This window comes from Mesoplodon densirostris, chromosome 1 (genome assembly GCF_025265405.1).
Source record: "Mesoplodon densirostris isolate mMesDen1 chromosome 1, mMesDen1 primary haplotype, whole genome shotgun sequence".
NCBI lineage: Eukaryota > Metazoa > Chordata > Mammalia > Artiodactyla > Ziphiidae > Mesoplodon > Mesoplodon densirostris.
Window position 1 is genome coordinate 59,301,016 of NC_082661.1, and position 24,793 is coordinate 59,325,808.

At 38.4% G+C, this 24,793-nt stretch overlaps 1 protein-coding gene and 1 pseudogene across 2 annotated transcripts in view; both read right to left on the reverse strand.

Annotated features, from left to right (window-relative positions):
• Nucleotides 1-24,793, reverse strand: part of SLIT2 (slit guidance ligand 2) — a 405,484-nt gene that overhangs the window by 238,462 nt on the left and 142,229 nt on the right. The window lies entirely within an intron of this gene.
• LOC132486606 (POU domain, class 5, transcription factor 1-like) lies at nt 2,574-9,374 on the reverse strand (annotated as a pseudogene).

The following is a 24,793-nucleotide window of genomic DNA, read 5'->3' on the forward strand; positions in this document are numbered from 1 at the left end:
AGCAGGCAGAGAGAAGGTCTTCCTAGCTGACGTGCATTCCCTTTCAGCTCTGCCCCTCCCCCAGAAACACAATGTGTGAGAGCGTTCACCCAACAGGAGGGCAAGAAAATGGAGGAGAAAGCCAGAAAGCAGGTGGTCACAAAGGAATCAGCCAGATTGGCTCTGGCTTTTGAGGTACAAAGTTCTGGCTTGCCAGCAAAACTTGTTCCAATGAATGTCTAGCTCTGACCAACACGATTAACTAGAGTTCTTCCCAAGAATTGGATGGAGAGACAATGTTCTTTCGACACAGTGTGTTTGTGGTGATAGAGGCATGATGAGCTGGGAGAATCCTTCATCTTTTACCAACCACTCTGTCTACTTTCTTCCTTTTTTTCAGGCATTTCTGACTTCAACTCCATCCTTATTCAGAATATGATAATGGATGAAGATAATGATGACAAAGATGAAGCCCATCCAGCTTGGATTCAGTGGTTCATCTTTGCAGCCATATCCTCACCAATAACCTAAGCTCACTTGTGTTTGGGGGTTTTTATTGCACCTGCCCTAAAATCCCCAACCCTGAATGAATCCAACTGCCCATCTTCTCTGTACATGCTGAGTGCTCATGGAACAATCTCAGAGTTGGCTGACATCCATATAAAATACATGGTAGCCACCTTTGAGAAGAATTTACCAGCACATGGCAATCCACGTGTTTGGTCAGCTCTCATTCTCTCATTCTCCTGTTCTGAAAATCTCAACTGTTCTCCAACCCCTGGTCCCCACTCTACTGGCCTTCCTCACACTTTATAGAAGCTATTGCCTTCTATTCACCAAGAAAATGGAGAGGTGTTAAACAGAAACTCCCTTGATGTCCAACATCTGAATGTATGAACCAACCTGCTTCTGCATGGCACCCTTTCCTTTCCTTCTGTGTTCTGCATCCCTCTTACCTTCCCAGGACCCTGGAGATATCTATTACAAACTTTCTTCCCTATCTTTAGTCATTCTCTCCATACTGACTCCTGCCTAAGTGGGCAAATCTTACTTCCCTTCTTACAACAAAAACAAAAACAAATAAATGCTCTCTCAATTCCATTTCCTCTTCTGGACAATCACATTTGCTCTTTTTTTCCAAACTCAAATATCCAACAAGACATTTACCCTTTATTTCCTCACTTCCTGCTTATTCTAATATTTCTTCCACTCTCACTACTGTACCTAATGTGTTCTCACTACAGTTTTTTTGGCCTCAATATCCACTTTACTAAACCTAATGAAACACTCTTAGCTCTCATTTTATTTAACCTAACATTATTCTACCCTGTGGGCCCATTTCCTCCTTTTTCAAAACTCTCTTTCCTAGATATCTAAGGTACCACATTCCCATTTTTTTCTCTAGCTTCCTTTCTTAAGTAGTTCCTCCTTCTTTAACTGATCATTAAATGCTGTTTTTTTTTTTTTTTCCAGGCTCTAGTTGCTCCAAGGTGCTCCTCTTTGTTATTCTATATTCTTTCCTCCATTATAACATGATTTACTTCCATAGCTTCAATTTCCATCTCTATGTCTATGACTTGTAGATTTATATTGCAATTGAGAGCCTTCTTCTGCACTCCAGACCATATACTCATCTCAACATTGCATTTGCTCCACAGTAGTCCAGACCTAATTCGAAAAGAAAAAAATACTACTTTATTGCTAAACTTATAAACTTCCCCATATCCAAACCTGTACCTCATCCTATATTCCACACCTCATACACTCAAACCAGAAATATGGGAACCATAGTACACTCATCTCTTTTCTATCCATCAACTGCCAAGTTTTACAAATTGTCTCTTCTAAAGATTCAAAAATTATCCACTTTTCTTCATTCCAAGAGCCATCCTTCCAGACTGAGATGCAATAATCTCTCTCCTGCATTACTAAATTGCCTCTCCACATCTTCCATTCAATTAATCTTCCCATAGAAGTCAGAGTCATCATCAAAATAAGATTTATAGGATTTAAAGGTATGCTTATTAAATCAAATGCATACAGTTCAAAGGTATAGAACATTAAAGTGAACCCCTTCATTAAAAATATAACCGTAGGGCTTCCCTGGTGGCGCAGTAGTTGAGAGTCCACCTGCCAATGCAGGGGACATGGGTTCGTGCCCCGGTCCGGGAAGATCACACATGCCGCGGAGCGGCTGGGCCTGTGAGCCATGGCCGCTGAGCCTGCACATCCGGAGCCTGTGCTCCACAACGGGAGAGGCCACAGCAGTGAGAGGCCCGCGTACCGCAAAAAAAAAAAAAAACCTTAGTAATTTCACTTTCATGCTAGTAAGGAAACAAAAACACAAACAAAAAGACTTAGGGTCCATCAAGTCACTATCTTTTTTTTTTTTTTCTAGGTCCCAGGCTTCTTTATTTAAGAACAAAGTGATGAGTGATGCGGGGATTAAAATCAAGAGCATCACTGAAGTTCACCTTCCCTCCAACCAGTTCCCCCAAACTCCCTGCCCCCACACCCTGTGTGCTCCCAATTCCTTTCTAAGTGAATGAAGAACTTAATCCCAAAGCCTTGGTATGAACCCCAGGGGTCGCTCCCTAGCTGTCCCCCTTCCTCTGTTCCCATTCCTGGGAAGGGTAGACACCTCCGTTGGAATGCATGGGGGAGCCCCAGAGTGGTGACAGACACTGAGGGAAAGGCCACAGCCTCAGGAAATGGGACCGAGGAGTACAGCGTACTGAAATGAGGACCCCCATAGCCTGGGGTACCAAAATGGGGCCCTGGCGCCAGAGGAAAGGGTACTGGTCCCCCTGAGAAAGGAGACCCAGCAGCCTCAAAATCCCCTCACTGTGAAGAGTCATTGCTTGATTGTTTGCCCTTCTGGCAACGGTTGCAGAATCACACTTGGACCACATCCTTCTCAAGCCCGAGCTGCTGAGCCATGTGGCTGATCTGCTGCAGGATGGGCTTTGGGCACCGCAGTAACATGCTCTCCAGGTCGGTTCTCAATACTCGTCTGCTTTCTCTTCCGGGCCTGCATGACGGTCTCTGCCTTGCATATCTCCTGCAGATTCACGTTGTTGTCAGCTTCCTCCACCCACTTCTGCAGCAGGGTCTGCAGCTTACACATGTTCTTGAAACTGAGCCTCAAAGCCTCAAAACGGCAGACGGTTGCTTGGCTGAACACCTTCCCAAAGAGAACCCCAGGGTGAGTCCCACATCGGCCTGGGTATATCCCAGGGGGATCCTCTTCTGCTTTAGGAGCTTGGCAAATTGTTCGAGGTCTTTCTGAAGAGCTTTGATGTCCTGGGACTCCTCAGGGTTTGGCCAAGTCACTATCTTTAACAGGAACTCTGAGTTCTAGGAGTTCTGGCTACTCTTTCAGTCCCCAGCATCACATCACACCTGTATTTCTCTACAGTCAGTACACATGTCATGTAAACTCCCATACCCCATTCTTTCTACCTGGTACTTTTCCTCCTCAGGTAGTTAAAGTTTTCATTCTTTGATCTCAGGTTATTATAGCACTTCAGTTAGGGTGGCTTTTGCACCCAGTACCAGGAGAGATGCCCTCTTTTATAGTCTAATATTACTATAACTTTTTCTTTGTAGTACCAATACTTATTTGTTTGATGTAACTCTTGCCCTCCAGTGTATAAGCTGCCTCAAGGCAATAATTGCACCCGTCTTAAGCATTAAAATCATAGTATAGGGACTTCCCTGGTGGCGTAGTGGTTAAGAATCCGCCTGCCAATGCAGGGGACATGGGTTTGATCCCCGGTCCAGGAAGACCCCACATGCCGTGGAGCAACTAAGCCCACGTGCCACAGCTACTGAGCCTGCGCTCTAGAGCCCAAGAGCCACAACTACTGAGCCCGTGTGCCACAACTACTGAAGGCCATGTGCCTAGAGCCCATACTCCACAACAAGAGAAGCCACCACAACGAGATGTCTGTGCACCACAACGAAGAGTAGCTCCAGCTCGCCGCAACTAAGAGAAAGCCTGAGCCCAGCAACAAAGACCCAATGCAGGGAAGAATAAATAAATAAATTAATTATTTTAAAAAATCATAGTATAATATTTGATACATATTAGATACTCAAGGAACACTGATTAACTGAGTCCCTAGAAAGAAGAGTAGGGAAAATATTAAATTCAAGTAATGGTAACTGTCAACATACTGTGTGAGACACATTTCGTATAGGTTTTAAATAGGATCTAATCTACACTTAACTCTATCATCAATTTAACTATTTCATTTGGTAGAACAGTTCTGTCATCTACATCTAAGTCTGAGCTACCTATCATGAGAATAGTACAATGTAAGGATATAATGTCATTCCCAGTGATATTCATCTAATTGCATGCACACTGAAAAGAGCTGTGTATAGATGAAAATGAATTATGATGCTAGCAAACAATTGCAGGACACTTAATATGTTCAATTACTGTTCTGATCATTTTACATATATTAATCTAATCAAAACTCACAACTTCCTGTGATGTACATAACACTATTAACCCCTTTTATAGATGCAAAAATTGAGGGTCAGAGAGTTTAGTAATTTGCCTAGGGTCACTCAGTTCTTAAATGGCAAAACCAGGATTTAAACTCAGACTGTCCGATCAGTCTTCAGATTTAAAGACTATGGTGTGGGCACCCTCATTATAATATTAACACAATTAACATTATTCTATAATTTGAAGAGAATATTTTTCTTAAACCAAATAGCATAGTATTGAAAACTTATATTCTGCTACTGACTTCTGTACTTTTAAAATTCAGCCACAGTATAAAAAGAATAAAGTTTAACTTCCGCATTAATGAAACACTGGATATAGACAACACATTTCTTTTAATGTTTTACCATGCTGAATATTTTTCATGCTAGTCAGCTTAACATTAAGCGGCTTATTATTTTTTACAAGATTGTACATATGCCAGAAAGTATATTTGTGTTATCCCAAAATTAATCTTTAATTTAATAGCATATATTTTGATTCAATGATAATCTTATGTATTTACCATGGGTAAAATTTTCAATTAATTTAAAATATAGCTAAATCAATTTATAATAACATTAGCCAAAGGATGGTTATTACTGATTGAGCTAAACATAAATAGAATTGAAATATATCCCAGATGTTATACTGAATATAATGAAATATACTTGGTTTCAGGATTTCTGGAAATAATAATTGATAATTGACAGAGGAATCCACAGACTACCAGAATGGAATATACGTATAAACAGCAAAACTGAAACCTAAAATCAATATACAAATGAATAGAATGTTATTTATATTAGGAACTGAAAAACAAAGAAACAGTAGATGCTTGGATAAAACAAAATCAGAGAATATTGTATGGCAACAACATAATAAAGTCCCCTGCAGAACAGATGATAAAAGATCCCCCAACTTAAAGTACATAAAGCATCTCCAAAAATTCTGGCCATAATGCTACTTCTACCTCCTTGATTCTCCATGGTATTTTCAAATACTGAATTCTCTGTTCTCCTTTTCAAACTCCAAATTTTGGAACCATTTGTACATACCATCTGCCTCTCCTTCTTTATGTCCCGTAACTCTTTTTTTTTTTTAATTTTGTTAACATCTATATTGGCGTATAATTGCTTTACAATGTTATGTTAGTTTCTGCTGTATAACAAAGTGAATCAGCTATACGTATACATATATCCCCATAGACTTTCCCTCTTGTGTCTCCCTCCCATTCTCCCTATCCCACTACTCTAGGTGGTCACAAAGCACCGAGCTGATCTCCCTGAGCTAGGTGACTGATTCTCACTAGCTATCTATTTTACTTTTGGTAGAGTATATATGTCAATGCCACTCTCCTACTTCATCCAAGCTTACCCCTCCCCCTCCTCATGTGCTCAAGTCCACTTTCTACATCTGCATTTTTATTCCTCTCCTGCCCCTAGATTCTTCAGAACCATTTTTTTTTAAGATTCCATATATGTGTTAGCATACAGTATTTGGTTTTTTTCTTTCTGATGTACTTCACTCTTGTATGACAGACTCTAGGTAGATCCACCTCACTACAAATAACTCAATTTTGTTTCTTTATATGACGGAGTAATATGCCATTGTATATATGTGCCATGTCTTTTTTATCCATTCATCTGTTGATGGACACTTACGTTGCTTCCATTTCCTGGCTACTGTAAATAGTGCTGCAATGAACATTGTGGTACATAACTCTTTTTGAATTATGGTTTTCTCAGGGTTTATGTGCAGTAGCGGGATTGCTAGGTCGTATGGTAATTCTATTTTTAATTTTTTAAGGAACCTCCATACTGTTCTCCATAGTGGCTGTACCAATTTACATTCCCACAAACAGTGCAAGAGGATTCCCTTTTCTCCACACCCTCTCCAGCATTTATTGTTTGTAGATTTTTTAATGTTATATGATTTTTTATATTAATATAACTATACTATATTTACGTTTAGATAACTGTTTATCTCAGTTATTTAATGCATTTTTAAACAACTTTATTGGAGTATAATTGCTTTACAATGGTGTGTTACTTTCTGCTTTATAACAAAGTGAATAAGCTATACATACACATATATCCCCATATCTACTCCCTCTTGTATCTCCCTCTCACCCTCTCTATCCCACCCCTCTAGGTGGTCACAAAGCACTGAGCTGCTCTCTCTCTGCTATGCGGCTGCTTCCCACTAGCTATCTATTTTACATTTGGTACTGTATATAAGTCCATGACACTCTCTCACTTCGTCCCAGCTTACCCTTCCCTCTCTCCATGTCAAGTCCATTCTCTACGTCTGCGTCTTTACTCCTGTCCTGCCCTTAGGCTCTTCAGACCTTTTTTTTTTTTTTTTCAGATTCCATCTATATGTGGTAGCATACAGTATTTGTTTGTCTCTTTCTGACTTACTTCACTCTGTATGATAGACTCTAGGTCCATCCACCTCACTACAAATAACTCAATTTCATTTCTTTTTATGGCTGAGTAATATTCCATTGTATGTATGTGCCACATCTTCTTTATCCATTCTTCTGTTGATGGACACTTAGATTGATTCCATGTCCTGGCTATTGTAAATAGAGCTGCAATGAACATTGTGGTTCATGACTTTTTTGAATTATGGTTTTATCAAGGTATATTCCCAGGAGTGGTATTCCTGGGTCATATGGTAGTTCTATTTTTAGATTTTTAAGGAACGCCCATACTGTTCTCCATAGAGGCTGTATCAATTTACATTCCCACCAACAGTGCAAGACGGTTCCCTTTCTCCACACCCTCTCCAGCATTTACTGTTTGTAGATTTTTTGATGATGGCCATTCTGACTGGTGTGAGGTGATACCTCATTGTAGTTCTGATTTGCATTTGTCTAATGATTAGTGACGTTGAGCATTCTTTCATATGTTTGTTGGCAACCTGTATATCTTCTTTGGAGGAACGTCGATTTAGGTCTTTTGCCCATTTTTGGATTGGGTTGTTTCTTTTTTTAATACTAAGCTGCATGAGCTGCTTGTAAATTTTGGAGATTAATTCTTTGTCAGTTGCTTCATTCGAAAATATTTTCTCCCATTCTGAGGGTTGTCTTTTCATCTTGTTTATGGTTTCCTTTGCTATGCAAAAGCTTTTAAGTTTCATTAGGACCCATTTGTTTATTTTTGTTTTTATTTCCATTTCTCTAGGTGGGTCAAATGGATCTTCCTGTGATTTATGTCATAGAGGGTTGTGCCTATGTTTTCCTCTAAGAGTTTGATAGTGTCTGGCCTTACATTTAGGTCTTTAATCCATTTTCAGTTTTTTTGTATGGTGTTAGAGAGTGTTCTAATTTTATTCTTTTACATGTAGTTGTCTAGTTTTCCCAGCACAACTTTTTGAAGATGCTGTCTTTTCTCCATTGTATATTCTTGTCTCCTTTATCAAAAATAAGGTGACCATATGTGCGTAGGTTTATCTCTGGGCTTTCTATCGTGTTCCATTGATCTATATTTCTGTTGTGCCAGTACCATACTGTCTTGATTACTGTAGCTTTGTAGTATAGTCTGAAGTCAGGGAGTCTGATTCCTCCAGCTCTGCTTTTCTTTCTCAAGATTGCTTTGGCTATTCGGGGTCTTCTGTATTTCCATACAAATTGTGAAATTTTTTGTTCTAGTTCTGTGAAAAATGCCATTGGTAGTTTTCTAGGGATTGCATTGAATCTGGAGATTGCTCTGGGTAGTATATTCATTTTCACAATGTTGATTCTTCCAATCCAAGAACATGGTATATCTCTCCATGTGTTTGTATCATCTTTCATTTCTTTCATCAGTGTCTTATAGTTTTCTGCATACAGGTCTTTTGTCTCCTTAGGTAGGTTTATTCCTAGGTATTTCATTCTTTTTTTTGCAATGCTGAATGGGAGTGCTTCCTTAACTTCTCTTTCAGATTATTCATCATTAGTGTATAGGAATTCAAGATATTTCTGTGCATTAATTTTCTATCCTGCTACCTTACCAAATTCATTGATTAGCTCCAGTAGTTTTCTGGTAGCATCTTGAGGATTCTCTATGTATAGTATCATGTCATCTGCAAACAGTGACAGTTTTACTTCTTCTTTTCTGATTTGGATTCCTTTTATCTCTTTTTCTTCTCTGATTGCTGTGGCTAAAACTTCCAAAGCTATGCTGAATAATAGTAGTGAGAGTGGGCAACCTTGTCTCTTTCCTGATCTTAGTGGAAATGGTTTCAGTTTTTCAGCAATGAGAATGATGTTGGCTGTCATATAGGGCCTTTATTATGTTGAGGTAATGCCCTCTATGCCTATTTTCTGGAGGGTTTTTATCATAAATGGGTGTTGAATGTTGTCAAAAGCTTTTTCTGCATCTATTAAGATGATCATATAGTTTTTCTCCTTCAATTTGTTAATATGGTGTATCACTTTGATTGATTTTCATATATTGAAGAATCCTTGCATTCCTGGGATAAACCCCACTTGGTCATGGTGTATGATCCTTTTAATGTGCTGTTGGATTCTGTTTGCTAGTACTTTGTTGAGGATTTTTGCATCACTGTTAATAAGTGATATTGGCCTGTAGTTTTCTTTCTTTGTGAAATCTTTGTCTGGTTTTGTGTCAGAGTGATGGTGGCCTTGTAGAATGAGTTTGGGAGTATTCCTCCCTTTGCTATATTTTGGAAGAGTTTGAGAAGGATAAGTGTTAGCTCTTCTCTAAATGTTTAATATAATTTGCCTGTGAAGCCATGTGGTTCTGGGCTTTTGTTTGTTGGAAGATGTTTAATCAGTTTCAATTTCAGTACTTGTGATTGGTCTGTTCATATTTTCTATTTCTTCCTGATTCAGTCTCGAAAGGTTGTGCATTTCTAAGAATTTGTCAATTTTTTCCAGTTTGTCCATTTTATTGGCATGTAGTTGCTTGTAGCAATCTCTCATGATCCTTTGTATTTCTGCAGTGTCAGTTGTTACTTCTCCTTTCTCATTTCTAATTCTATTGATTTGAGTCTTCTCCCTTTTTTTCTTGATGAGTCTGGCTAATGGTTAATTAATTTTGTTTATCTTCTCAAAGAACCAGCTTTTGATTTTATTGATCTTTGCTATTGTTTCCTTCATTTCTTTTTCATTTATTTCTGATCTGATATTTATGATTTCTTTCCTTCTGCTAACTTTGGGGTTTTTCTGTTCTTCTTTCTCTAATTGCTTTAGATGTAAGGTTAGGTTGTTTATTTGAGCTGTTTTCTTGTTTCTTGAGGTAGGATTGTATTGCTATACACTTCTCTCATAGAGCTGTTTTTGCTGCATCCCATAGATTTTGGGTCGTCGGGCTTACATTGTCATTTGTTTCTAGGTATTTTGTGATTTCCTCTTTGATTTCTTTAGTGATCTCTTGGTTATTTAGTAGTGAATTGTTTAGCCTCCATCTGTTTGTATTTTTTTACAGATTTTTTTCCTGTAATTGATATCTAGTCTCATAGCATTGTGGTCAAAAAACATACTTGATATGATTTCAATTTTCTTAAATTTACCAAGGCTCGATTTGTGACTCAAGGTATGATCTATTCTGGAGAATGTTCCATGAGCACTTGAGAAGAAAGTGTATTCTGTTGTTTTTGAATGGAATGTCCTTTAAATATCAATTAAGTCCATCTTATTTAATGTATCAATGAAAGCTTGTGGTTCCTTATTTATTTTCATTTTGGATGATCTGTCCATTGGTGAAAGTGTGGTGTTAAACTCCCCTACTATGATTTTGTTACTGTTGATTTCCTCTTTTATGGCTGTTAGCATTTGCCTTTTGTATTGAGGTGCTCATATGTTGGGTGCATAAATATTCACAATTGTTATATCTTCTTCTTGGATTGATCCCTTGATCATTATGAAGTGTCCTTCTTTGTCTCTTGTAATAGTCTTTATTTTAAAGTCTATTTTGTCTCATATGAGAATTGCTACTGTAGCTTTCTTTTGATTTCCGTTTGCATGGAATATCTTTTTCCATCCCCTCACTTTCAGTCTGCATGTGTCCCTAGGTCTGACATAGGTCTCTTGTAGACAGCGTATATATGAGTCTCTTTTTTTTAATCCATTTAGCCAGTCTGTGTCTTTTGGTTGGAGCATTTAATCCATTTACATTTAAGGTAATTAATGATATGTATGTTCCTATTACCATTTTCTTAATTGTTTTGAGTTTGTTATTGTAGGTCTCTTGTGTTTCCAGCTTGGAGAAGTTCCTTTAGTATTTGTTGTAAAGCTGATTTGGTGGTGCCGAATTCTCTAACTTTTGCTTGTCTGTAAATGTTTTAATTTCTCCATAGAATCTGAATGAGATCCTTGCTGAATAGAGTAATCTTGGGTGTAGGTTTTCCCCTTTCATCACTTTAAATATGTCCTGCCACTCCCTTCTGGTTTGCAGAGTTTCTGCTGAAAGATCAGCTGTTAACCTTATGGGGATTCCCTCATATGTTATTTGTTGCTATTCCCTTGCTGCTTTTAATATTTTTTCTTTGTATTTAATATTTGATAATTTGATTTATATGTGTCTTGATGTGTTTCTCCTTGGATTTATCCTGTATGGGACACTCTGTACTTTCTGAACTTGATTGACTATTTCCTTTCCCACATTAGGGAAGTTTTCAACTATAATCTCTTCAAATATTTTCTCAGTCCCTTTCTTTTTCTCTTCTTCTGGGATCCCTATAATTAGAATGTTGGTGCATTACATGCTGTCTGAGGGGTCTCTGAAACTGTCCTCAATTCTTTTCATTCTTTTTTCTTTATTCTGCTCTGTGGTAGCTATTTCCACTATTTTATCTTCCAGGTCACTTATCTGTTCTTCTGCCTTAGTTATTCTGCTATTGTTTCCTTCTAGATAATTTTTAATTCCATTTATTGTGCTGTTCATCATTGTTGTTTGCTCTTTAGTTCTTCTAGGTCCTTGTTAAACATTTCTTGTATTTTCTCCATTTTATTTCCAGGATTTTGGATCAACTTTACTATGATTACTCTGAATTCTTTTTCAGGTAGACTGCCTATTTTCTCTTCATTTGTTTGGTCTGGTGGGTTTTTACCTTGCTCCTTCACCTGCTGTGTGTTTCTCTGTCTTTTCATTTTGCTTAACTTACTGTGTTTGGGGTCTCCTTTTTGCAGGTTGCAGGTTCATAGTTCCTGTTGTTTTTGGTGTCTGCCTCCAGTGGCTAAGGTTGGTACAGTGGGTTGTGTACGCTTCCCGGTGGAGGGGACTAGTGCCTGTGTTCTGGTGGAGGAGGCTGGATCTTGTCTTTCTGGTGGGCAGGACCACATCCGGTGGTGTGTTTTGGGGTGTCTTTGACCTTATTATGATTTTAGGCAGCCTCTCGCTAATGGGTGGGGTTGTGCTCCTGTCTTGCTAGTTGTTTGGCATAGGGTGTCCAGTACTGTACCTTGCTGGTCGTTCAGTGGAGCTGGGTCTTAGAGTTGAGATGGAGATCTCTGGGAGTGCTTTTGCCATTGATATTATGTGGAGGCGGGAGGTCTCTGGTGGACCAATGTCCTGAAGGCTGTTCTCCCACCTCAGATGCACAGGACAGACACCCAACTGGAGCACCAAGACCTTATCAGGCAAACGGCTCATAAGAAAAGGGACAAAAAAGAAAAAACAATGAAAAGAGTAAAATAAAATAAAATAAAATAAAATAAAGTTATTAAAATAAAATATAAAAAAATAATTATTAAAAATAAAAAATTAAAAAGTAATAAAAAATAGAAGAAAAAAAAAAAGAAAGAAGAGAGGAACCAAACCAAAAAACAAATCCACCACTGATAACAAGCACTAAAAACTATACAAAAAAAAAACCCAACAAAAACAAACAAAAAAAACGGACAGACAGAACCCTAGGACAAATGGTAAAAGCAAAGCTTTATGGAGAAAATCACACAAAGAAGCATACACCTACACACTCAGAATAAGAGAAAAAGGAAAAAATATATATATATCATTGCTCCCAATGTCCACCACCTCAATTTTGGGACGATTCATTGTCTATTCAGGTATTCCAGAGATGCAAGGTACATCATGTTGATTGTGGAGATTTAATCTGCTGCTCCTGAGGCTGCTGGGAGAAATTTCCCTTTCTCTTCTTTTTTCACACAGCTCCTGGGGTTCAGCTTTGGATTTGACCCTGTCTCTGTGTGTAGGTTGCCTGAGAATATCTCTTCTTCCCTCAGACAGGATGGCGTTAAAGTAGCAGCTGATTAGGGGGCTCTGGCTCACTCAGGGCAGGGGGAGGGTGTGGTATGGAATGCAGGGTGAGCCTCCAGCAGCAGAGGCACATGTAATGTTGCAACAGGCTGAGGCGCACCATGTGTTCTCCAGGGGAGTTTGTCCCTGGATCACGGGACCATGGCAGTGGTGGGCTGCACAGGCTCCCAGTAGGGGAGGTGTGGATAGTGACTTGTGCTTGCACACAGGATTCTTGCTGGCTGCAGCAGCAGTTTTAGCATCTCATGCCTGTCTCTGGTGTCTACGCTGATAGCCGCAGCTCACGCCCATCTCTGGAGCTGGTTTAGGCAGTGCTCTGAATCCCCTCTCCTGGCACATCCCAAAATATTTGTCTCTTGCCTCTTAGGCAGGTCCAGACTTTTCCCCAGACTCCCTCCCAGCTAGCTGTGGTGCACTAGCCCCCTTCAGGCTGTGTTCATGCAGCCAACACCAGTCCTCTCCTTGGGATCTGAACTCTGAAGCCTAAGCCTCAGCTCCCAGCCCCCACCTGCCACGGTGGGTGAGCACACAGCTTCTCAGGCTGGTGAGTGCTGGTCAGCAACGATCCCCTGTGCAGAAATCTCTCTGCTTTGCCCTCTGCACCCCTGTTGCTGCGCTCTCCTCCATGACTCCGAAGCTTCACCCTCACCACCCCTAGTCTCCACCCGCAAAGGGGCTTCCTAGTGTGTGGAAACATTTCCTCTTTCACAGCCCCCTCCCCAAGGTGCAGGTCCCGTCCCTATTCTTTTGTGTCTGTTTTTTTTCTTTTTTCTTTTGCCCTACCCAGGTATGTGGGGATTTTTTTTTTTTTTTTGCATTTTGGAAGTCTGAGGTCTTCTGCCAGTGTTCAGTAGGTGTTCTGAAGGAGTTGTTCGACATGCAGATGTATTTCTGATGTATTTCTGGGGAGGAAGGTGATCTTCATGTCTTACTCTTCCACAATCTTGAAGGTCTCTCTGTAGATTTTTTTTTTTTTTTTTTTTTTTTTTTTTTTTTTTTTTTTTTTTTTTTTGCGGTATGCGGGCCTCTCACTGTTGTGGCCTCCCCCGTTGCGGAGCACAGGCTCCGGACGCGCAGGCTCCGGACGCGCAGGCTCAGCGGCCATGGCTCACGGGCCCAGCCGCTCCGCGGCATATGGGATCCTCCCAGACCGGGGCACGAACTCGTATCCCCTGCATCGGCAGGCGGACTCTCAACCACTTGCGCCACCAGGGAGGCCCTCTCTGTAGATTTTTTGATGATGGTCATTCTGACCAGTGTAAGGTGATACCTCATTGTAGTTTTGATTTGCATTTCTCTAATGATTAGTGATGTTAAGCATCCTTTCATGTGTTTGTTAGCAATCTGTACATCTTTGTTGGAGAAATGTCTCTTCAGGTGTTCTGCCCGTTTTTGGATTGGGGTGTTTGTTTTCTTTGATATTAAGCTGCATGAGCTGCCTGTAAATTTTGGAGATTAATCCTTTATCAGTTGCTTTGTTTGCAAATATTTTCTCCCATTCTGAGGGTTGTCTTTTCGTCTTGTTTATGGTTTCCTTTGCTGTGCAAAAGCTTTTAAGTTTCATTAGGTCGCATTTATTTATTTTTGTTTTTATTTCCATTTCTTGGAAAAGGAAAAAAAGGACCTTGCTGTGATTTATGTCATAGAGTGTTCTGCCTATGTTTTCCTCTAAGTTTTATACTGTCTGGCCTTACCTTTAGGTCTTTAATCCAATTTGAGTTTATCTTTGTATATGGCATTATGGAGTGTTCTAATTTCATTATTTTACATGGAGCTCTCTAGTTTTCCCAGCACCACTTATTTAAGAGGCTGTCTTTTCTCCATTGTATATTCTTGCTACCTTTATCAAAGTTAAGGTGACCATATGTGCATGGGTTTATATCTGGGCTTTCTATCCTGGTCCATTGATCTATATTTTTATTTTTGTTCCAGTACCATACTCTCTTGATTCCTATAGCTTTGTAGTATATGTCCTGTAACTCTTGAACCCACTTTTGACTGAGCTGTGAAAGCTCAGCTGAATCTACTGAAGCCAACACAGCCAAATCAAATGCAAAGACCCTTTAATTCATGTGTCTTCTCTGCAAGGAAACATAACAAAAGCAACAAAAATCTGGGTTTTTTTAAAACATTCACCTCCTCAATTGTTCTTTCAGTCTTTCCTAGGTCCTCTACTAGCTCCTCTTTGTTCTCCCTCTTCACCACATTCCTTCAGGGGTGTAAGCTAGTTTCATGCTGTCCCGTTTCACAACAGCTTTTCCCCCAGAGCTCCATCATCTCAACCCAGGTGTCTCATGAAAATGTCTCCACGGGTATTTCACAGATGCCTCCAACATAATATGTCAAAAACTAAAATCATCCTGTACCATCTCAACTCTGCTCTTTTTTCCCCAGAGATCTATATGAATAAATGATTGCATCACCCATTCAATTATACAAGTCAGAAATTTGGGTGCCACATTTGAGTCCTCTCCCTCCCTAGACTCCATGTAAACTGAAGTTCTTGATCACATCTGGAATAATGTGTCCAATTTTGACAACTGCATAGGATAGAAAAATCAAACTTAAAACTGTGTAAGGGAGGAGAGTGGATATATGGAAACTCTCTGAATTTTCTACTCAATGTCTTAATCACCTAAAATTACTCTGAAAAATTAAAATCTACTAATTAAAAAAGAAAACACCTGGGGGTGTATAGAGGAGTGTGGCAATGACAAGAGATTTAAAACTGTTTCATATATAAATTTTGTAAGATATGAACACTTGAAATATTCATCTTCATGAAGAAAATTAAGAAAAGTTATGATAGCTATCTTACAAAATTGTAGAGGAAAAAGGAAGATATGTTCATTTGACTCCATGAAAACAAAGGAATATTCACTAGGAGAAACTACAGAGATGTGGTTTTCAGATTCTTACAAAAGAACAAACTATTTAGTAAACAAAACACTTTGAGAAGCAGTGAGCTACTAAATCATCTGTTCAACACAGTGCTTTTGGGTTAGGAAGTGCTTTTTATTATCTGTTACCCTATTTAATTACCATCCCAACTCTGTTTCTAGGTAGGAGGACAAATATTATTATCCTCATTTTATCAGTAGAAAATGAAGACAAAGAGCCTTAGATTATTGGCGTGATTTGGCCAAAGTTAGTGAGGTAGATCCTTACATACAGCACTTAAATAATTATTACTACATAGTGGGGTCTTACCTAATAGATTCTCTATTCCTGGGGTCACTCACCAGCATACAAAAAGTGTTCAGAAAATATGATTTGCAAAAAGACATTAATTGATCACTTAATGAATAAATCAATCCAAAGTTTAATTCTAGGCCTTTTAAGTCTTAATAAGGATTGAAGTATAATTAAGTGACTAGTAATATGGAAAACAAACAACAGAAATATATATAAAGGGTTTAGAAGAGAGAGATTACAAGGGGTAATTTGGCCAGATATATGATATTAAAATCAGCCTTATAGGATGTGTAGAATACAGAGAGGAGAAAAAAGCAAAACCTATTTTGCAAGCAGTCTGATAAAGAGCACCTTTAGAGGGTCTAAACTGGTCTTCTTCTGGCCCTTTCTTTCCCCTGGATAGAAGAAATGTAAAAGGAATAAAGAAGACAAAAACAGATGGGAAGATAACTCACGTTTGTGTTATCAGAAGATTTAATATTTTAAAATGTTCATACCAAAAGTAATCTACAGGTTCAATGCAATCCTTATCAAAATCCTAATAGCAATTTTATAGAAATAAAAAAATTCAATAATTCATATGGAACCACAAAAGACCATGAATAGCCAAATAATTTTGAGAAAGAAAAACAAAGCAGGAGATATCATAACTCCTGACTGCAAAATATATTACAAAGCTACAGTAATCAAAACAGTATTGTACTGGCAAAAAGAAAGACATATAGACCAATAGAAGAGATAGCCCAGAAATAAAACTATTATGTGTATAGTCAATCGTGCTAAAAATACAAGATCAAGAAAGGATAGTCTCTTCAACAAATGGTGTTGGGAAAACTAGGTATTCACATGCAAAAGAATAAAATTGAACTTCTATCATACCATATATAAAATCAATTCAAAATGGATTTTTGAACATAAGACCCGAAACCATAAAACTCCTAGAAGAAAACATAGGAGAAATGTTTCATGACATTGGTTTTGGCAACAATTTTATGAATGTGACACCAAAAACACAGGCAACAAGAACAACAACAACAACTAAAGTGGGACTACATCCAACTAAAAAGCTTCTACCCAGCAAAGGAAACAATCAACATAATGAAAAGGCAACTTATGGGATGGGAGAAAACATTTGCAAACCATATATGTGACAAGAGGTTAATCCCCAAAATATATGAAGAACTCCTACAAATCAATAGCAAAACCACTAAAAACCCTATTAAAATAACTATAATCCAATGGGCTAAGGAATCGAACAGACATTTCTCAAAAAAAGACATACAAAAGGCAAATAAGTATATGAAAAAATGATCATCATCACTAATCAGCAAGTTAAATGCAAATCAAAACCACACTGACATATCACATTATACCTGTCAGGATGGCTATTATCAAAAAACAAAGATAAGTTTTGGGGAGGATGTGGAGAAATCAGAACCCTTGTACACTGTTGCTGAGACTACAAAATGGTGCAGTTGCTATGGAAAACATTAGGGACGTTCCTCAAAATATTAAAAACAGAACTACTTTATGATCCAGCAATCAATTTCACTCTGGGTATTTATTCAAAAGAACTGAAATCAGGATCTCAAAGGACCATTAGCCCTCCCAAGTTCACTTCAGCATTATTCATAATAGCCAAGATGTAGAAACAACCTGAATGTCAATTGACAGGTGAATGGATAAAGAAAATGTGAGATATATATATATATATATATATATATATATATATATATATATATATATATGTATATATATATATATATACACACACACACACACACACATATATATATATATGATGGAATATTATAGAATATAATATATATAATGGAATATTATTCAGCCTTAAAAAAAAAGGAAATCCTGACTTTTGTAGCAACATGGATGAACCCTGAAGACATTATGTGAAGTAAAATACATCAGTTACACAAAGATGAATACTACATGATTCCACTTATATGAGGTACCTAAAATAGTCAAATTCATGGAATCGAAGAGTGGAATGGTGTTTGCCAGGGGCTAAGAGGAGGAGGACACGGGGAGTTACTAATCAACAGGCATAAAGTTTCAGTTTAGCAAGAGTTAAGTTCTAGAGATCTGCTGTACAACATTGCATCTATTATTAACAATACAGTACTGGATAATTAAAAATTTGTTAAGAGAGTAGATCTTATGTTGTGTTCTTACCACAATAAAATTTTAAAACAAGAAAGATAAAAAGATTAGGTTTCAGAAGAAAAAGTTCCTTGTCTTATCTCTGCTTCTTTTACATTTATCTCTCTGGTAATAACATCAGGCCCAGGATTGTTATGAAGATCACATGATATGCATGTGAAAAGAACCAGATGTAAAACACTTTGCCCACTTATATAACTAGGTGAGGGGTCCATACACATCATGGCAATAGAGTGCTCAATCTCTCAAGAATGGGGAAAAATATTTGAGCTTTGATATCTTCTTAATTTTTAGTCATCCATTAATTTATTTTTTAATTAAATTAGGTAATAACTTTAAAACTGCTGGGAACAGTATCTTGCACATAATTAGACCTACATGGTATTTGTTAATATATACATAAAATAGACATTTATTAAATACCTACTATATTCAAGGTCAGGGATCTAAAGACAAAACAAAGTCATGATCCACTTTTGTTTTTATTATTATATGTTCTAGGCCAGATTATTTAAAAGGTGTGCAGGTGGATAAGAATAATCCTGGGAGTACTTTTAAATATTTACTACAGATAGTTCATTACTAGGATTCATCTTTCAAAAATATTATTTTACTTATGTTAATTAATTATATAATGATGGTTAATATTAAAAAAATCAAAACAATTTTTGTCTAGGCTGTTTTGAAAATTCCAGCATCATAAAATAAATTGCTTTAAAATGTATGGGGCTATCTTTGTGGCTATCTTTCTTCTAAAAAGTTTTTATAATTGGGTTTTAAGGAAGGTATAATTGGGTTTTAAGGAAGGTATAAGACCAGGGTTTAACTTTCATATTTTCAACAAAGTTTGGTCTGTATGAGAGGAGTTAACTGGTTAAAAATTTTTAAATGTAATGCTCTATGCCAAGAGCTAGCATGCAGCTATTTACAAAGGGAACATATGCATTTTTATGTGCAATCTGACCAATGAGGCTATGGTTATTTAAACCGGCCAAGCAACAGAATAAAATAATGGCTCACCTTTATATTGTTGCTGCAATGCTCTGCCTAATAGGCAAATTTGGATCACATCACTTATCTCCTGAAAATATCCCTCAAAGGCCCCTAATCCCTGCAAAATAAAATCTAAAATTTTGGGGTCCAGGCCCTTTGTCAGGTTCCTGCTTATGTATCTTTACCTTCAGAAACACTGCCCACTACAGGCACCTGCCAAAATAGCCCATCTGAAGTATTGATATGTTGCATTTCCCCATGTTCTGCCCATCCTCCAAACCTCTGTGTGTGTGTGTGTGTGTGTGTGTGTATGTGTGTGTCTCCTTATGCTGGGATGGGACAACAAATTTCTATTCGTACTTCAAGTCTCAGCTCAGGAATTACATTCTAATTATGTTATCTAGCAAAATACCTACTCATAAATGTTTAATGTTTACAGAATATAAAGAAATTGTAATTATGTAATGTAAATGACAGCATGGTTATAAATTTAAGGTAAATAGATTTCCATATTGTTTATCTTAGAGTAAAAAATGTTCGGGATAGTTGGACAGGTGGTTATGCAAATAATAAACAACAGTTTTTACCAGAAAGTCTCTGAGCCATTATGGTTTTACTGTTCAAATATCCAGCTGCTACCAACAGTAACGAAGCCTTAAGATAATTATTTCAAGACCGGCTGTGAACTATTAAGATATGTAAAGAAAAAGAAATTGCTCTGTCCAAGATTACTGCCATCAGCTACTACAGTTTAGACCTCAGTGCTTTATTTACAGAACTCCCTATTGACAAATGACAGGATTGCATAATGAGTATACAAATGCCTTTTCAAGAATAGATCTTGAAGGCTGCTTTTATAAAAAATGCCTTCTGGCTGAATTATCGAAATGCAGTGTGCTGACAGGAGGGACAGCAATACACATGGGCTTTGTTGGCTTCTAATGGATTCCATTTCTAGAGCATGAAAAAAGATGGAAACTAAAGTACTTAAGTAGGATTTGGATCTCTCTCTCCATGTGCTCCTACAATTTGAAGAATAGCAGGATATCTGGGCTTCCATGGTGGCGCAGTGGTTGAGAGTCCGCCTGCCGATGCAGGGGACACGGGTTCGTGCCCCGATCCCGGAAGATCCCACATGCCGCGGAGCGGCTGGGCCCGCGAGCCATGGCCGCGGAGCCTGTGTGTCCGGAGCCTGTGCTCCGCAACGGGAGAGGCCACAGCAGTGAGAGGCCCGCGTACAGCAAAAAAAAAAAAAAAAAAAAAAAAGAATAGCAGGATATGTGGACAGTAGTTTTCTGTTTAAAAGGGAACACAGTTCTTTAAAAAATTCCTATCTAATAAACAAGATTAGTAGGTTGCTTGGAGAGATGTAATGCTACAGAACATACCCACAGGGGTAAAACCTTGTTATTTTGAAATAGTAACCCAACAAAGACTCTAAACAGGGATTTTATAGAATTTCAAATTTCTTTAGGGAAATTTTTAAATAAAGTTGTGTTATTTCTAAGGGAAGACTGGGAGACATACTTAAAAAAATAAAATAAGATGTTTTCTTAAAATGGGGTTTATCCTGTAAAAATAGTCAACGTTTTATTTCCCTCAGTAGTTATGTATTTTCAAATTTATTTTTATTGAAAACCCTTTACACCTGCCTGACTTTAAACTATCAGAAGGAGTCAAATGATGGCAGGTCTCACACTTTCTATGCAGTTGCCAATAATTATTTTATTGTGCAGTTGAGGCTGATGCTAATGCAACCAAAAAAAATCATCATAATTATAATAAAATAATACCACCATGACCGACCATTTTTTACTAAGTCATGCTGTGCAAAGGCAAGCTGCATACAGATGCAAGCACAACAGGATGTGATTGATTCACCCCTGCTGGCTGTCCCAAGAAAGAGTGCTGCCCTCACTCTCTGTGACCACGAGGACAGCCAATGTTAATGCACGGGGCTTGCAAGGCAAAACAGCTAATACTGGTTCATCCTGGCAAGCCATGAACCGTCAGTAATGAGCATAAGCCTTCAATGTGTAAAAAATGATGAGAGCTTCATCCTCTTATGAAGAAACCTCTTGCAGAAAGAAAAGTATGAGAGGAGGAGCAGCACGATAAAAGCACTCAAGCCTAAACTGTAGTGTCTGGACACCTCAAAACTCAAATGGCTCAGTCATTTACTTCACATTCCTGGGGACACATGCACACATGCCAGTTACCTGGAGTAGATTCAGGGGGCTTCTCTCAATCAACCAAGAAGGTACAGATGTAATTAAAAATCAAATAGTCAAGGTTTTAAAGATTTTCAAGATACCAGAGCAGAAAAATAACCTATGGGAAGACACTTGCTAACTGCAGGTAATACAGTAAGTCCCCTACATATGAAGCTTCAAGTTTCAAAATTTCAAAGATGCAAACATGCATCTGCTTCCAGCAAGGAACAAGAACCTGCGCCGTCAACGTCAGGCATGAGTGAAACTGCCGCTAGCCCTCCGTCTCCTATTGCTGACGATCCTTCAGCTCTACCATCTCCCACCTCCTCTCCCTCCTCCAGTCAGTAACGCTTCTTGCCTGTTCACTAGATGCCAGCCCTGTATGCCAGCTGTTGTACTGTACTACTGTACTTTTCAAGGTACTGTGCTGTAAGATTAAAAAGGTTTTCTTTATTTTTTGTGTTTGTTTTTATGTATTATTTGTGTGAAAAGTATTATAAACCTATTATAATACAATACTATACAGCCAATTGTTAGTCGGGTACCTAGGCTAACTTCGTTGTACTTACGAACAAAACTGGACTTACTAATGCACTCTCAGAAGGGAACTCGTTCATATGTAAGGGACTTACTGTAATGCCAGAAGATGACTATACCCATATATCTGGTTAATGTTTCCCACTCAGAACTCATTCCCAAGGGTCAGGATACTGAGGGGACCAGAAGGCAAGAAATCTAATCAGGCTTCTATTTCCTCAGTAGACTCTCAAAATGGAAGAAATCAGAAGAAATTCAAATAGTATGAACAAGGAAGCACTTATGTATGTTTCTTAATTATTAGATATAAACATCTCTCATGCTGACAACTGGCATACTGTCAATTGCACCTGAAGAACACAGGTTTATAATCACCATTGGACTGATTGGTGATAGCTGGTATCCATTATAGCAGGGGTCCCCAACCCCCGGGGGTGGTGGACTGGTGGCAGTCCATGGCCTGTTAGGAACCGGGCCGCACAGCAAGAGGTGAGTGGTGGGCAAGTGAAGCGTCATCTGCCGCTCCCCATCACTCCCCATCGCTCCCCATCGCTCACATTACCGCCTGAACCATCCCCCACCCCCACCCTCCCGGCCATGGAAAATCTGTCTTCCATGAAACAAGTCCCTGGCACCAAAAAGGTTGGGGACCACTGCCTTACAGATCTTGCCTTCCTATCTTAATTCAGTACCCTATTTCTTCCTGTAGGGGTCAGCACGCTAGTGCTGTCAATGATAACCTGTTTCGAAAATATTTTTATAAGTAAGATTAAGTTGTCTTCAAACGGAAAGAAAAGGAGTACAAAGATGCCAAGAAATCCTTACTGAGTCTACCTTTTAAAATAACCACATCCATGGGCTTCCCTGGTGGCGCAGTGGTTGGTAGTCCGCCTGCTGATGCAGGGGACACGGGTTTGTGCTGTGGTCCAGGAAGATCCCACATGCCGCGGGATGGCTGGGCCCGTGAGCCATGGCTGCTGAGCCTGCGCGTTCGGAGCCTGTGCTCCGCAACGGGAGAGGCCACAACAGTGAGAGGCCCGCGTACCACAAAAAACAAAAAACAAAACAAAACAAAAAACACATCCAGAAACCTCTCCGGACAACAGGAGTCAGTTTAGGAGTTAGCAAAACCCACAATTCAAAAAGATAACCAACTTACTAATCATTGATTCAAATATTCTGTCATCAGTACTATGCAGTTGATAAATCAGATATCACGTTGAAACATATTTTTAACCATGTACTTTATTGAGATTTTTCAACAATATAGTTTCAATAAATTAATTGTTTCATGAAAGTTCCAGCTTCAGTCTAATGCATCAGCCATAAAAGCAACTTATCTGCTGAACAATGCAGTCAGCTTCTCTAAAGAATGTACTTTCTATGCCAAATAAGGTTTTTTCCACAGTTAAACAAACACTTCGTGCGATGAAATTACTAGCAGTTCTCTTGGTGGTCTCTGATCATGTGTATTTTCCTGCCTGTTACATCTCTATCTGACACACTTTGCCTATTGTTCAAAAGAGTCATTTCACGCATCAGGAATACTACGATGCTTCTGAGATGGGTTATGTGTATTCTGGCTGATGCACTTTAGAAAACTACCAGATCATCACCAACAAGAGAAGCCTGGAGAATCACATGCGTGCTTTTATAACAAGTTCTGTGGTTTAATTTATATAGAAAAAAAATTGCACCAACAACTCAAACTAATAGTTTTTACAAAAAAGCTTTTTGGCCTTTAGAACCAAACAGATATTTGTGATAAAAGCAACTTGCCTGGATACTCCCTGAAGCACAGTGTATTTTCCATCCTTAAATGGATTATTTATGGGTACTATAAAATTACAATTCTGGAAACAAAATTATGGGAGATTATGTATTCTGGGAATGTGGGGTTTTGTTTCAATTCACTTGAAAATTAGCTTGAAAGCAACCAGGTACTGTTGTAAGCACATACTTAAGTAATGAGTTTCAGTAATTTTCAATGAAATAGCAAAAACAAAAGCACAGTTTTAAGGTGTTTTAGGAATAGTCTAATTAACTCAGCAATTTCTAAAAGCATAAAATATCTTTTTCAAAGTGTTCAAGAATTATGAGTTTGAAAATAAGCGGATATTTTCAAAGTTGTTTTAATTATGCTTCATTTTAATAAATTTTAATTTTAAAATGTCAATTCAAGTGGCACAACTTCTAGATGGAGAATAGGACAAAAACCTAAACTAGTTCATTCTTCAATGCAGAAGTAGGCCTGCTGTGCCATAGTAACTTTGTGATTTTTTTTTTTTTTTTTTTTTGAGGTACGCGGGCCTCTCACCGCTGTGGCCTCTCCCGTTGCAGAGCACAGGCTCTGGACGTACAGGCTCAGCAGCCATGGTTCACGGGCCCAGCCGCTCCGCGGCATGTGGGATCTTCCCGGACCGGGGCATGAACCCATGTCTCCTGCATTAGCAGGCGGACTCTCAACCACTGTGCCACCAGGGAAGCCCTATGATGTATTTTTCAAAACACTTTTCAACTCAACCTGCTAGGTGGTTTTAGGAAGTCAATCCATGCCCTGGAACCCCTCTGTTAGAAGATATCAAAGCTTGTACAGCTTGCACCCTAATACTATCTCTGTATGATTTTTCCTATAGTCCACAGCAAAGCATCAGCCTGGAAAACTCTGTGATAGTATTTTCCAACACCACGTTAGTATTTTATATTTAAAGATGCTTATTGGTGAAGATAAGATCACTAGGGCCAATTATTCAATGAATTGCAGCTTTCCTCTTCAAATATTACTTACCTAGAAAATTTTGCATTTCAATAAGACAGCTGACTTTGTATTTAATTAGAATAGTGAGGTTAAATTTTGGAATAATGAATTCTGATCAAGCAAGATTTACCTGGTCTATAAAAGTGATCTAATTTTCTGGCAGGGAGCTATATTGGGGTTATAGGCTCACATTTTTTCCTGATGTGGAATA